We start from the raw sequence: 13,276 nt of genomic DNA, 5'->3' as shown, positions 1-13,276 counted from the left end.
AAGAGTTGGGCCGAACTGCATGCATTGTATAATGATTTATGGGCCCAACTCTTCCAGTTGGGCCGAACTACATGATTAAACAGATTAATTGCAAAAGACTCATGACAACAACTAGCAGTTGAATAATGAGTTTTTGGCCCAGCTCTTCAAGTTGGGCTGAACTACATGCATTACTTGTGGCCCAACCCAAATCTTCGGTTGAAAAGTTGGGCTAAATAGCATTGTTGTTATCAGAGTTGTTCATCTAATTCTACGGTTGTTTATATAATATTCTACTGATTCAGTCCCAAAAATAGTATTTTATTTTTATTTTTTAAATTGTGACTCGCAAACGTTTTTTTTGGGAAACAGAGGGAGTAATAATCTTCCCACCGCTAACTCTATTCTGTGTTAATTTAATTTTTTTTGGGCTTTATTCTATGTTAAGGACTTGCACTAGAATGACAAGACTACTTGTAACATAAACCTGAGACCATGAAAAAATCCGAGCGCCGAGAGAATGGCTCTCAAGTGTGTTATTTGAGATCAGGCGTCTAACACAAGTGCTGTATTGCTTAATTGGTTAGATTTCTTCTCGTATTTGAGAGTCTGTGTTCGAGTTTTGCACCATACCCCTTCCCTCTAACAACCAACCCTGACATTCTTTTTCTAAAAAAAAATATCAAACATCTAGCAGCAATAGGCTATTGTTGGGACTGTTGTTGTGAAGTGTTACTCTGGTTCACATCATAGTACACGTGAGATTATGTGTTGATTAGTTTTAGGAGCTTCGGATTTGTTTGGATGAGTGGGATGTAAAAGAGAAAAAATCTTTGAATAAGTTGTGAAATGGGAAAAAATACCAAAAATTTAGTAATAAACTCTGCTCATGCTTAGAAAATGTGAATAGGAAAAAAATAAAAATTATGTTATTAAATTTACTATCATACTTTTTTGCATTTAAATAACAAAATAGTACATTAATGCATTAAAAATACCCTTAAAAGTAATAGCACAAAAAATCAATTTTGTTGCCCACGAATAGACTCTAGAGGGGGGTGAATAGAATCCTTGTCTAATAATTGCAGATTTAAAGTTAAGTAGATGAGCAAGATGTAATTTCTATTTGACAAGGATGAACTATACAAAATCAACAAATAGATGTAGTAGCAAGATTTTCAGATTATGCAACTTCAATTTCTAGCGAGTAAATTGTAGCTATAGTGCAATACTAGCGATATAAATTCAGCAAGTTAATAGCACAATAATAAGAGAGATAAGGGAAGAGAAATTGCAAACATAGACACGACGATTTTAGCGAGGTTCGGAAACTCCTACTCCTCGGCTCAAGACCCCTCTTGAGACTTCCCAATCCAATATGGCTTCTCCTTACGGGTGGAGAGCAAATCTTGTAGTGAAGCAACTCCCTTGTTTCTTCTTGCTAATAGATACCCTCTCTTAGACTTCCTTTGGGCCAAACCAGCCCTTACAATAGCTTTGCTAAGAGAACTCCTTCTCTTAGGCTTACAATAGATTTGTTGAAAATATAGAAGTGTTACAAATCTCTCTTTCTCTGATTTACAGATTATCACTCACTCTAGAGAATCAATGAATACAAGTGAAGCTCACTCTCTAAGTATGATGTATATGAGAGAAATAATTACAGAACAACAGCTCTGTATCTAAGTGTAAATCTCATAACAAAAGCTCTGAATGAATGTCTAAAATTGCTCAAGAAATTCGCAGTTTCTCTCTCTCTGTTTTGGCTATGCAAACTTATGTAGGAGGAGATGATTGATTGTTCAGAACAAGAGCTTTCTCAAAGAGTAATACTAGAACAAAAGCTTTGTAGAATGGTAGAGCAAAAGCTCTCTTGGATGCACAAAAATGGCTCTCATAGCTCTGTCTATTTGAGGCTTAAGCATGCCATTTGCAGACAACATATATCAGCATATATAGACTCTTCCTTGGTCAATAGTCATTGTAAACCCTTCTCAAGATTAAGACATATTAGTGCTTCATTTGGCAGAGAAACCTTATTTGGCAGAGAAGTTCAGTGCATTGGGCAGACATCTAATTTGGAATTGTGTATTTGGCCCTTTCATAGAAAATATAGCTGTTGACTTCAAGAAAGAAACAATTCAGCATAGCTAAGGAACAGTCAATATATCAGTATGCACATGTGAAATGATCAGCAAAAGCATAAAGTGAAGCACGGATTGAAATATGGAGGATTTCTATACCAGATTTGTTTGACCATCAAATAAGTCGACTTAATTGAGAACTGAGTCAGCTCAGTTCAAGAACAAGTCAGCTAGGTTCATAATTGAGTCGGCTGAGTTGTGTATATTCAAGGTTCTGAAATTGATAGGCCTCGGTTTGACTGAGTCGGCTGGGTTGAGAAGGGAGTCGGCTCAGTTGTGAACTGAGTCGGCTGGAATGTCCATTGAGCCGCCTGAGTTGTCTTTTGAACTTAATAAGTCTTGGCCTAATCTAGTCGGCTGGATTGCTAACTGAGTCAGCTGAGTTGCATTTTACCAGAAAATCAAAATTATTTGTGGTCTGCAACAGGCTTCTGCACACAGCTTATTTCCATTGAAAACATTTAAGTAAATGTCTTTATATGTCCATTTACTTTAAGTTTACAATGTAAATAAGGAAGTTCCCCCCATTTGGATTCAATAAAAAATATAAGAAAATTGAAATCTAACTAAATCAAAATGTGAAAATTCAGTATTAGTACAAATTAGGGTTCTCAACAGTTTTAGTACAAATTGGGGTTCTCAACAGTTTTGGTAAAACTTGATCCTCCATATAGGCTCATGTAGAATTGATGAAAAAATCCCATAAAATCAGTTTAGGCTATTTGAAATGTAAGGAGTAATTACCGGGAAAAATTATCTTGGAAAAATGTTTTCTTCAAAAATTCATTTTTCACACTTAGCAAAAAACACAGTTTTCATGATGCGCCTACAAGGGTCTTAAAGTCCATTACCAAGTCATGGTAATGAAGGCTCTATATGCCTTAATCGTTGACCAATATGAATCATGTGATTGTTGTGCATGGTCTTAACATTATTAGCACAAGTGATGAGTTCTTTCTAAGCTTATGCAAGCTTGAACTAACTCATTCTTTTAGCAAAAACTTCATGTGTCAATTATATGAATGAAGTGCATAGTCCATTGCTAATGGATAAGGAAGCATATGAATGATGTATGATATGCATAGTCTAATAGAGATGAGCTTCAAATGGATTCATAAATACCTTGACAATGAATCATAAACACTCACCAACCTATCTACCCCTTTCTTCATACTTTGTCCATGATTGTGTAGGCTTTGAGGTAGTCATGCTTTGTTCCTTTCTTAGAGTTGTTTTCTTGCTCGTTGTAGTCCAAGCTATCTTTCCTTGTAACTTGAAGTTTTCTTTGTATCCATTTCTTTCATTGAAGTGATCTTGAGTGATGGAATATTTGGAATGATCTTTATGATCTTCATTGAGGTTCTTCTTTGAATGTAAATCATCTATAACACTCAATGTGAACATTAGTCCTTAAACACCATTAATGGTTTGTTATCATCAAAACATCTAGATTGTCATTGGATGAAATCCTTAAGGTCAACAAATTTTTTATTATTATTAATTTTTTTTTTTTGAAAGTTAAAGCATGGGGACTCGAACCTGGACCATTTGGCCAAAACTACCAACACCCTACCACTGGGCTATCACACCACACCCAATACCCTTCCCTTCCGTTACTACAAACGATGATCTCCAGCTGTCACTCAAGATGCACTAGTACACTAGCACAAAAGATTCGATAAAAATGCTTAAGGACTAAGATGTATTATTATTTTTATTTCTTATAATTTTATGGGTACTATTGGTATTTTGAAACTTTTTCTTATAATTTTAAGGGTACTATTGGTATTTTGAAACTTTCATTATCATTTTGCATTTTCACAGAAATGTTTTTCTGCAGGTGAAATGCAAACCCCTTACATAACTTCGTTTATGGTGAAGAGTAAACATTATGCAGCTCTCAAGCTTGTAGACAATTGCTCAGTGAATACCCCACAAAGACTTCTTTTAGGTTCACCAACCCTCACAACTTTCTTCTTCTTCAAAATTTAAATCTATATAAAAGTAGTTTCAAAATTCATTTGATTACCAATATTCACCAACCCTCACAACTTTTATAAAAATTCCTATTAGCCATAAAATATGAATATTGAAAGTTCCTCTCCTTAGAGGTTCTCTGATGGTCAGAGAGTACTTTCCGTAGTGAAAGAGTTCTTAGTTCAGTTTAAACGAAACGAATTTTGGTGTTTCTAGTAACTTGTAGATAGAGTACGTTTATTGTATGTGTCAGATTTCTTTTATTAGGGGAGAAATCGAGATGTAGGGGTAGAAGAAGACTAGGGGCTTTAGCGGAATTCAAGACGTGTATCTAGGTGATAGTCTTCTATCTACTATATCAAATTGGTAATTTCATTTTCCTTTAAGTGTTATTCCTGTCTCATCCTGTAAGTGAGTCAGTAACTGTGTTTGTCGGGGGATTCTCTTGGTTCGGTGGATTATCAACACTTTCAGGTGAGCAGTGGTCCAGGAAGGATGGAAAGATCACTGGTGGAGATGTTTGAGGGTCTACACCTTATATCAAAAGAGCAGCAAGCTATTGCTTTGACAAAGGCCAAGATGCAGTAGGGACGATAAATTCTCCATAATAGTCTATTTGGAAAGAAAGTCCATTACTCTTGCTAGTGCAAAATATATCTTTGGAAAAATGTGGAACTTAGAAAAATCAACGGAGATCTATCAAGTTGGTGTTAAAATATTTCAAATAATCCTACCAAAAGAGGATGATCGTCTTTGGTCCTTCAATGGTAATCCTTGGTTGTTTGATGATCATTTGTTGGTTTTAAGAAATTGGAAGGAGGGCTTGTAGTTTATAGATGAGTCATTTTGCACTTCAATTTTATGGGTGCAAGTTTAGTTTTTTCATATTTCTTGTTGGTCGCATCTTTGAATTAGGGTTTGCCTTTAAAATGTCAAAAAGTTGTCACTTGTCCATTCTTGTGAGCTCAGTGCATTACAGAGGATTACATGGGCAACATTGTCTTTGTACATTTATAAGAAGACTTTTCAAATGGCCTAAGGAAGGTACATTGTGTTGATCTTTATTGGCCAATTAGGGTTTCACTCAGGTTCAGGAGGTGTATTTTGGCAACAAATGCTTTCAGGGGCAGTTAGGTCATTTTACTCATGTATCACATCATTTTACACTTGTTTGGGATCGTGCATTGTATTGCATTGCTTAGAATTACAAGTTGATCAAGTGTTTGTAGCTGCTGCTACAGAATTCTGTATAAATTGACAAGTGTTACAGGGGTATTTTGGTCTTTACAAATGATGAACAAATGTGTGACATGTGTCTTGTGGTCTTAATGTGAGAAATTGAAGCTTGTTATGTATTTCTTAATGGTTAAGCTTGATATATATTGATGTGTATACATATATATACATGCTGTCAAATACGATGCTCATTAGTAGATAAAATGGTGAGTTATACCAAGGGCATTGTGGTACTTTCACTAAAGGAATGTCAGAATATTTATGTGCAAATGATTTGCTGATGGTGCCATGTAGATTTCCTCTTTAGGGTAGGAGTACAAGCCAATGTCACTTATATATATCATGTTATAGCAATGAGCCTTCCAAGCTAAATTGAGCACCCTTGTGAGCTACATTGACATACACTCGAGACACCAAGAACAATGACATATATATAAGTTTTAACAATCATTTGAGAGCTTAATTCAACTCAGGATTATACATGGTGTGTGTATGAATCATTGAAGATGAGATGACAGTTATTGTGAGCTGTGTTGTTGCTGCTGAAGAGAGGTTCAGAGGTTCAATCCAAGCTTGAGGCCATTTCAGAGGTTTCCAGAGGTTGAGGCAAGTTTGTTTTACCATTTTGCAACTGCAGAACTAGTGGTTATTCTCATATTCTTGCTGTAGTTGTGTTTGATGTCTCAGACTTCCTTATATACCTTGTTTTTCTAGTTTAGACTTTTGTCATGAGTATATATGCATGTTTTCTTGCCGTGAGTTGAACTCTTATCATTTGAGCAAGTTTCTTTAGTTGATTCAAGGTTGTACAAGTTGATCTTAGCAAAGAAAAAAGGTCATTTGGTGTTTTGGCCTCTGAAACCCTAGGTTTTAGGGTTTTCTGTAGATATAAGCTCTACTGTAATTGTGTTATACCTTGCTTGAACAATTGAGAACATCATCTGAGCAGGTGTATAATGTTGATATAAGGTCGATGGTACCAATTTTAGGCCTGTGATAATACAAAATTCCAGATTTTCCCTTATGTCACAGTTTTAGCAGAATGAAGGTTTTGAGTTGTTGTTTGATATTTAAGCTGTTTAATCATTCTTATCTTGTGTAATAGCTTGAGTATTGTTGATATGCATCCTTGTATATGTATTTGGTGAGTTATGAGAGCTTAAAGGGTCCAAACAGGGTTGCTTAAGACAGGGGGAGTGCATATGTGCATTTTTGTGAGCTAGGGTGTTTGCAGAGTGAAAGACAGCTCTGTATATCTATTTGCATTATAACTAGTGGAAGATTACATTGGTTGTAGCCAAGAACCAAGGTTTTTGATCTCTAGTTGAGAGAGATTTTTCTTATAAAATCATTGAGCACTTGTGGTTGAATGTGTGAGCCTATTTACACTTGAACTTGTTTAAGTGTGGGAAGGATTTTTGTAAAAGAACCAATTCACCCCCCTTGGTTCATCAATTGGTATCAGAGCTTTGGTTTGCCTTACAGAGGTTTTAAACAACAAATCTCCATGGTTTGATGGATCAAACTATGATTATTGGAAGAGTAAAATGGAAGTTTTTCTCATGTCTCAGTCCTATGATGTATGCCATGCCATTACCATTGGTACGATTGTTCTTAATCCAGATAATCCTTCAGCTGATGACAAAGTAGCTTTGGCATATGATAAAAGAGCAAAGCATGCTCTCTTTTGTGCTCTCAAGCAATAAGAGTTCACAAGGATCAAAAACTGCAAAACAGCTAAAGAAATATGGGACTCTTTCAAGGCTACTCATGAAGGTAACAATGTGATCAAAGAAAACAAGATACAGATATTAAAAGTCCAATATAAAAGCTGTAAAATGGAAGAAAGAGAGGTTGTCTCAGAATACTTGTTCAGGATCAATGAAATTGTCAACAACATCAAGGCCCTAGGTGAAGATGTCAAGGATTCTAAAGTATGTAAGAAGATTCTCAGGTCCTTAACTTCCAGGTTTAATGCAAAGGTCACCATTCTTGAGGATAAGGACATGTCTCAGATGAAAGTTGATGATCTTCAAGCTTCTCTCACAGCCTATGAAATGAGGATTGGGGTTCCTACTCAACACATAAGAGAAACAACTCTCAAGGCAAATGAAGTTGTTGAAGAAAGTGAACAAAGGTCAGAAGAAGATGACTTAGAAGATGATGAAGTTGCTTATCTTGCCAAGAAGTTTAGAAAATCTAGGTTTAAGAAGAAAGGTTAATGATCGAACCAAAACTTGTTTTGGTTGTGGAAAGCCTGGACACTTCATTACAAATTACTCTTCAAATAAGGGCCAAAACCAGAGAAAACCAAAATCAACAACAGAAATAGGTTTGGAAAGAATGCCTTAATCACTGATTGGGATATAACTTCTGAAGAAGAAGTCAAAGAAGAAATACCTCAAGATGAATGCTTGTTCATGTCTATATAAGAAGTCTGAAGCTCGGAGTTAATGAGAAAAGAGTGATGATAATAATATTAAAGAGGTTCTGGCTAAACGTGAAAGGCTTATTATCAAGTGTGATTCTCAGAAGGTTCAAATCAAGAAACTCAACATAGAGCTTCAAATGTCAAGGGGTTTACTTATCAAACAAGTGAAGGTTAATCTCTCTATTCTTTGTTCAATCTCTTTGACTATGCATTGTATCTCAAAACTCAGAAACAAGGATGTTGTATGGAGTACCAAAAAATGTAAAGAAGAACTTGTTCTTTGTGAAGACTGTGTCTTCTTTTTTCCCCTTTTTTTTTTTTGGGCATTTATTTCATTTTATTTATTTATTATTTATTTGTTTTATTCTTTTTCGGGTTGCCTTAAGGTTTTGTTGAGCCCGAGGTAGGGTTAGGTGTTCGGAACCGATTTCCGACATTATGCGCATTGCATTATTTTATCTTTTACTATCAAAGCATGATTTAATTTTATAGAAAAGCATGTATGTTTAATTTTATTTTCTGGGGGTGTGAATGCATAGTTTCTTCGGAAACATTTTCGTTTTTGGGGGTTAATTGTGTAATTAAGTTTTTGAGATATTTTGTCTTAGGGACCTTTTTGCAATTATTCTTTTAGATATTTTGAAGGACTCTTTTGCAATTTTGAGAAAGTGTGACAAGTCATTTGTTCACTTGTTAACTTTTCATTGGGACACTTGTTAATCTAGGATGATGACAAGTGTAAGGCTTAGATTTCGCCTTGTGAGGAGGCCTAGGATGGTGACGAGTGGAGGGTAGATGTGTGTGTGTGTGAGAAAGGTAGTGTTAGTTTAGTATTTTTGACTAGCAATTCACATTTGGTTAGTGGAATTTTTAGAGATTGTTGTCTTCCTCACAAAAACCACCATTGTTGACACCTTGAACCTTAGCCTCTATTTCCCATTTTTAACCCTTTTCCCTTAAGCTTTTGGTCTTCCACCTTAAAGACAAAAGCTTCCCCACATCCACCTCTACCACACCTTTGCTTGATTTCCCTCTTTGCTCCCATTTCCCTTGGATTTTAGAGATTCAATTCTCTAGTGAAGTAGGGGTTGCCTTATGTTTATATTCTTGATGTATCTTGTGTTCTTTATAGTTGATATACATTGTATGCATGTTATATAAAGTTTTAGGGTTGTATATAGATGAATATTGAATATATCTGCTTAGGGTTTCATTTTGTACAAGACTTATGTTTATCTCTTATGTAGTTATTGTTTCATTTGGTAGAAGATTAAATTCTAGTATTATCTTATTGTTGTAATTATAATGTTCTAGAATTATTCTTGTCATTGATTATGTGTGGAATTAAACTATGTTGTTCTTTACAATTGGGGATTTAAGCTTACCTTGATAGCATGAATAAATTGTCTATGTTGACAACTTTGTAGTAGTATAGTTGTATCCACATTGTAAACTTGATATTGCAATTGCCATTCTAGCTTGAGGACTTAGAGCATGGCTTATGCGGATTTCGAAATTGGATGTGCACGGAAGGTGGTTAAGTGCATTATATAACTATGTAATTGTTGTGACACAATTGTTGTGTAATGATCCGGTCATTTCCTTCCTTCCTTTTTTTTTTTTTTTTTTTTCGATGATGTCTTTTTTCGTCCATTTCCCTATTTTATCTTTGTCCCGTTTATCGTTTTTCCTTGCGGAACCTCACTTTTTGTGCTCGAATTTGATTCCAGCTTTGCATGCATCAATAATATTTGAATTCCATGATAATTGTATTTTAACTTTTATAGAAAATACATTCTAGTTGCTTACTTTTTCGTAAAGGGCATGGATGCATACTTTCTTGGAATTATTCTTGATTTTGGGGTTTTAGTGTAATTATGTAAAATAATTATTTGGAAGATATTTTGAAAAATGACATTTTTGCAATTTTTGGGAAGTGTGACAAGTGTCACACTCTCATGGAGCCACTTGTTGCCATTTGAGTGGGGAGACTTAGATGCATAATCTTGTGACATTTGGAGGGTGGAGATTCACCCACTTGTTGGCCTAGGATTAGTGCACTTGTTGGCTTGAATGGTTGACAAGTGTAGGCTTAGGATTAAGCTTAGGAAGGAGCCTTGGATTTGTGACAAGTGTAGGCTCACAATTGAGTCTTGCATTGTGTGTGTGAGAGAGGTAGTGTAAGAGCACATAGTGAGTGGAGGAATACTAGATCCTCCACTCACCATTTTCATTTCATTCATTTCATTACACTTGTTCTTCAAAACCCTAAACCTAGCCACCATTGATGAAAAGCTTGGTTTGGAGCTTCTAGCTTCATTTTGGCTTCCTTCCACTCACCTTAGACCATAAACCTTGGGAGACAAAAGTTTCCTCTCACTCTCCTCTTCATAACCCTAGAATTGTTTTCCATTTTGAGCTTGGTTGCTTGGGATTATAGAGATTCAATTCTCAATTGAGGTAGGGGTGGTCATATGTTTATACTTCAAGTGTTTTAAGTCTTTTGGGGTTTAATATATATTGTGTACATACTTTTAATATGATAGTCTTGCATATTATAGGAAACCCTCACTTTTGACTTAGGGTTTATTGATTTAAGCATGTATAATATGTATATACCTTGTGTAAAAGAATGATATGATTTAGTAGTATGCTAAATTCTAGTATTTTCACATGTGGTAATGATATAGAACTCTTATAGAATTATTAATGTTATATACAATTCCTATAGACTTGAATTGCTATAATTATGGTGGTGATAATTCTATATCCTTGTTGATTGATAATTGTGATTATCTTGGAAGCTTGTTACTATAATGGAGATTTAGTATATAAAGCTTATTGTTGAGGCATGATTTAAATTGATAAGTTAGTGATATTGTTTTATACATTGTATCATGTTGAGGACTTGTCATTTATTATGCCATTCTAGACTTGGAACCCTAAGACATGGTTTGTGTGGTTTCAAAATACTTATGCATGGAAGGTGGTATATATGCCTTAATAATTGTGTATAAGTTTTGAGCTTGAAATATTTTGGATTCTCTTGTGACATTGTTACAAATGACATGGCTAGAGTTTGACTCTATTGCGGGAGGTATGAGTTCTCCCTATTTATAGTGCGTACTTAGGTGGCATTCCCAGCGGGTTAATGCCCGGAATAACCTTTTAGGTCTTGGCTTTATCCGAGATTTAATGCCCAAGTTTTTCACTACTTGATTTTGGTTTCATTTCCAAGTTGACAATCAATGCTTAATTGTGACTTGTGATTTTGGTTATTGGCGATTTAATGTTGTTAAGTACATTGATATTAATATTGTGTTATGATGGAATCATTGCATTAGTTTAAGATGATCTCTTAGAACACCTTGAACATAGACGTTAAGTGGAATGATTCCTTGTATTCGTCTATATTAATCTTGCCATAATGTTGAAACTTTAGGGTATACGTATATGCTTCTTCGTACGAGTAACTTGATTACTCATCCTAGTTGTGTGGGTTATTTTACAGGTAAGGAGACAATGTTCTTGGATGCTCATCATCCTTAGGGGCCTATGAGCCATTTGAAACATTTTTATATATGGACATGCACTTGTTTAGCATGCTTTACTTTTGGATGTTATACTTTTGTATACCATGGATGTATGGTATTTTAGAAGCTAAGATGGCTTCCTTCATATATAATGTGTATTTAAGTACACTTGGCAATGCTCTTTTTATATGTATAACATGAGGCCAAGGGCCATTAAACTTCAAGTTTATATGTATGTTTTTAAAACTCAAGTTTTGCCTTAATAGCCTATTTGTGAAAATGGAGGTTTAAAGGGTCAAATTTTGTAAATGGATTGAAATGAGGCCGTAAGCCATAGTAGCGTGTCTAAAACATCATTTTTTGTTTGCGGGCATACTCACATTTCATAAAACTCTTAAGTTGCAACTTTTGAACTATTTATGGAATGATTTATGGATTTTTATGCAAAATTCATGCGTGGGAGTGAGTTTATGCTTCTTTTTTGTTTTAGCATGTTATCTATGCTTGATTAAGGTTAGAAAATGTTTTCAAACTCGTTTAGGATCAATTGGAATACATGCATAGTATCAAGGTTGGACCGGGTGGGTTTTCATCACATTGTAGCATTAGCTTTTGTTGCTGTCTGCTACGTCGGTCGGTTGATGAGGGCCATCAGCTGGCTGACACATGCTCGAGGAATCATTCCAGTAGCCTTATAAAGAAAATAATCATTTTGGCAGGTTGATGATTGGGGTTCGGCCGACTGAAGGTTGAGGTTCGGCCGGCTGGTCCTTGCCGTTGGTCGACTGATCCTCCCTGGAACCTTTTGTTCCTAGTTTTCTTACACAGCCTTGTTGTACTAATGTCAGGGGGTCATAACTCTTTCATTCCTAATCTAAATTGGGTCATTCTTGAGTCTAAATTCAAGAACTTGAAGTTAGCTTTCCAATGGTACCAACCACACATCAAAACTCCAATTATAGTGAGAGGTACTCCAGTTTAAGTGAGATAGGTTCGTGGTACCTCCTAAACGGAGAATACCACTTTGTTCCTTTCCATATCTTTTCCGCCCGGACTCAGAATCAGGAGATTCTTGAGTCTAACTTCATCTATTTTTCATTGTCTTTCCAATGGTATGCATGGTGGCATCCATTTTAGTTTGAAATGACCATTTTACCCTTGGTTCGTTTTTATCGGGTTTGACATTCTTACTTCATTGCTTGGCTCATTTGAGTTCCATGGCTTCATGGGCAGTCATTTTGGTACCTTAGGGATGGCGTACATCTTTAGAGGTTATTATTATTATTTTTTTTTCACATTTCTCTTTCGCATTTTGGATCCATTATCGGGTCATCTTTTCGTCATCACTGACGCACCGTGTTTACAAAACTTGAGCCGTCACAAGTGGTATCAGAGCTCCTAGGTTTGAATACCTTGGATGACAGGCTTTGGGTGCATATCATGCTTTTGTTGATGTACTTTGATATTTTCACATGCTTTTGATAACATGTTTTGGCATTGTAACATGCTTATGTGTTTCTTGAAAACACGTTTGGTATTATGACATGTCTCTATACTTATACGCTTATGTGTTTAGGAGCATCGTTGCTTGACATGTATGCTTATTTTCTTAAGTGTTTAACAGTTTAAACAACTTTCTTTGATTGCTTTAGCATGACCATATGTTGTATACTTTGTCTTGCTTTGTGTTTTGTGCACTCATAGTGTGAGTTGCATTCGGTCATAATAACTTGCATTATTGTTGACCTCTTTCCTTTTGTGCGTTTAACATCATGGTTGTCACGCGTGGAGAGTCTTCACACCAGGGCATTGAGGAGCAGGTGGATGACACCGAGTTTACGAGGGGTCCGGGGAGGCCCAGGATTTTAGTTCGTGGCGTGGATGCTAATCCGCTGCGGACACCGATTCATGAGGAGCGAGTGGCTCAGGGGATCAATCAGGGGATCGCTAAGTCCCTACAGGAGTTGATACGCAGG

Source organism: Cornus florida, unplaced genomic scaffold (genome assembly GCF_030987335.1).
Source record: "Cornus florida cultivar Cherokee Brave unplaced genomic scaffold, ASM3098733v1 CherokeeBrave_3.0.0_Hap2_Chr02, whole genome shotgun sequence".
Taxonomy (NCBI): domain Eukaryota; kingdom Viridiplantae; phylum Streptophyta; class Magnoliopsida; order Cornales; family Cornaceae; genus Cornus; species Cornus florida.
This window is presented reverse-complemented; position numbering follows the sequence as displayed.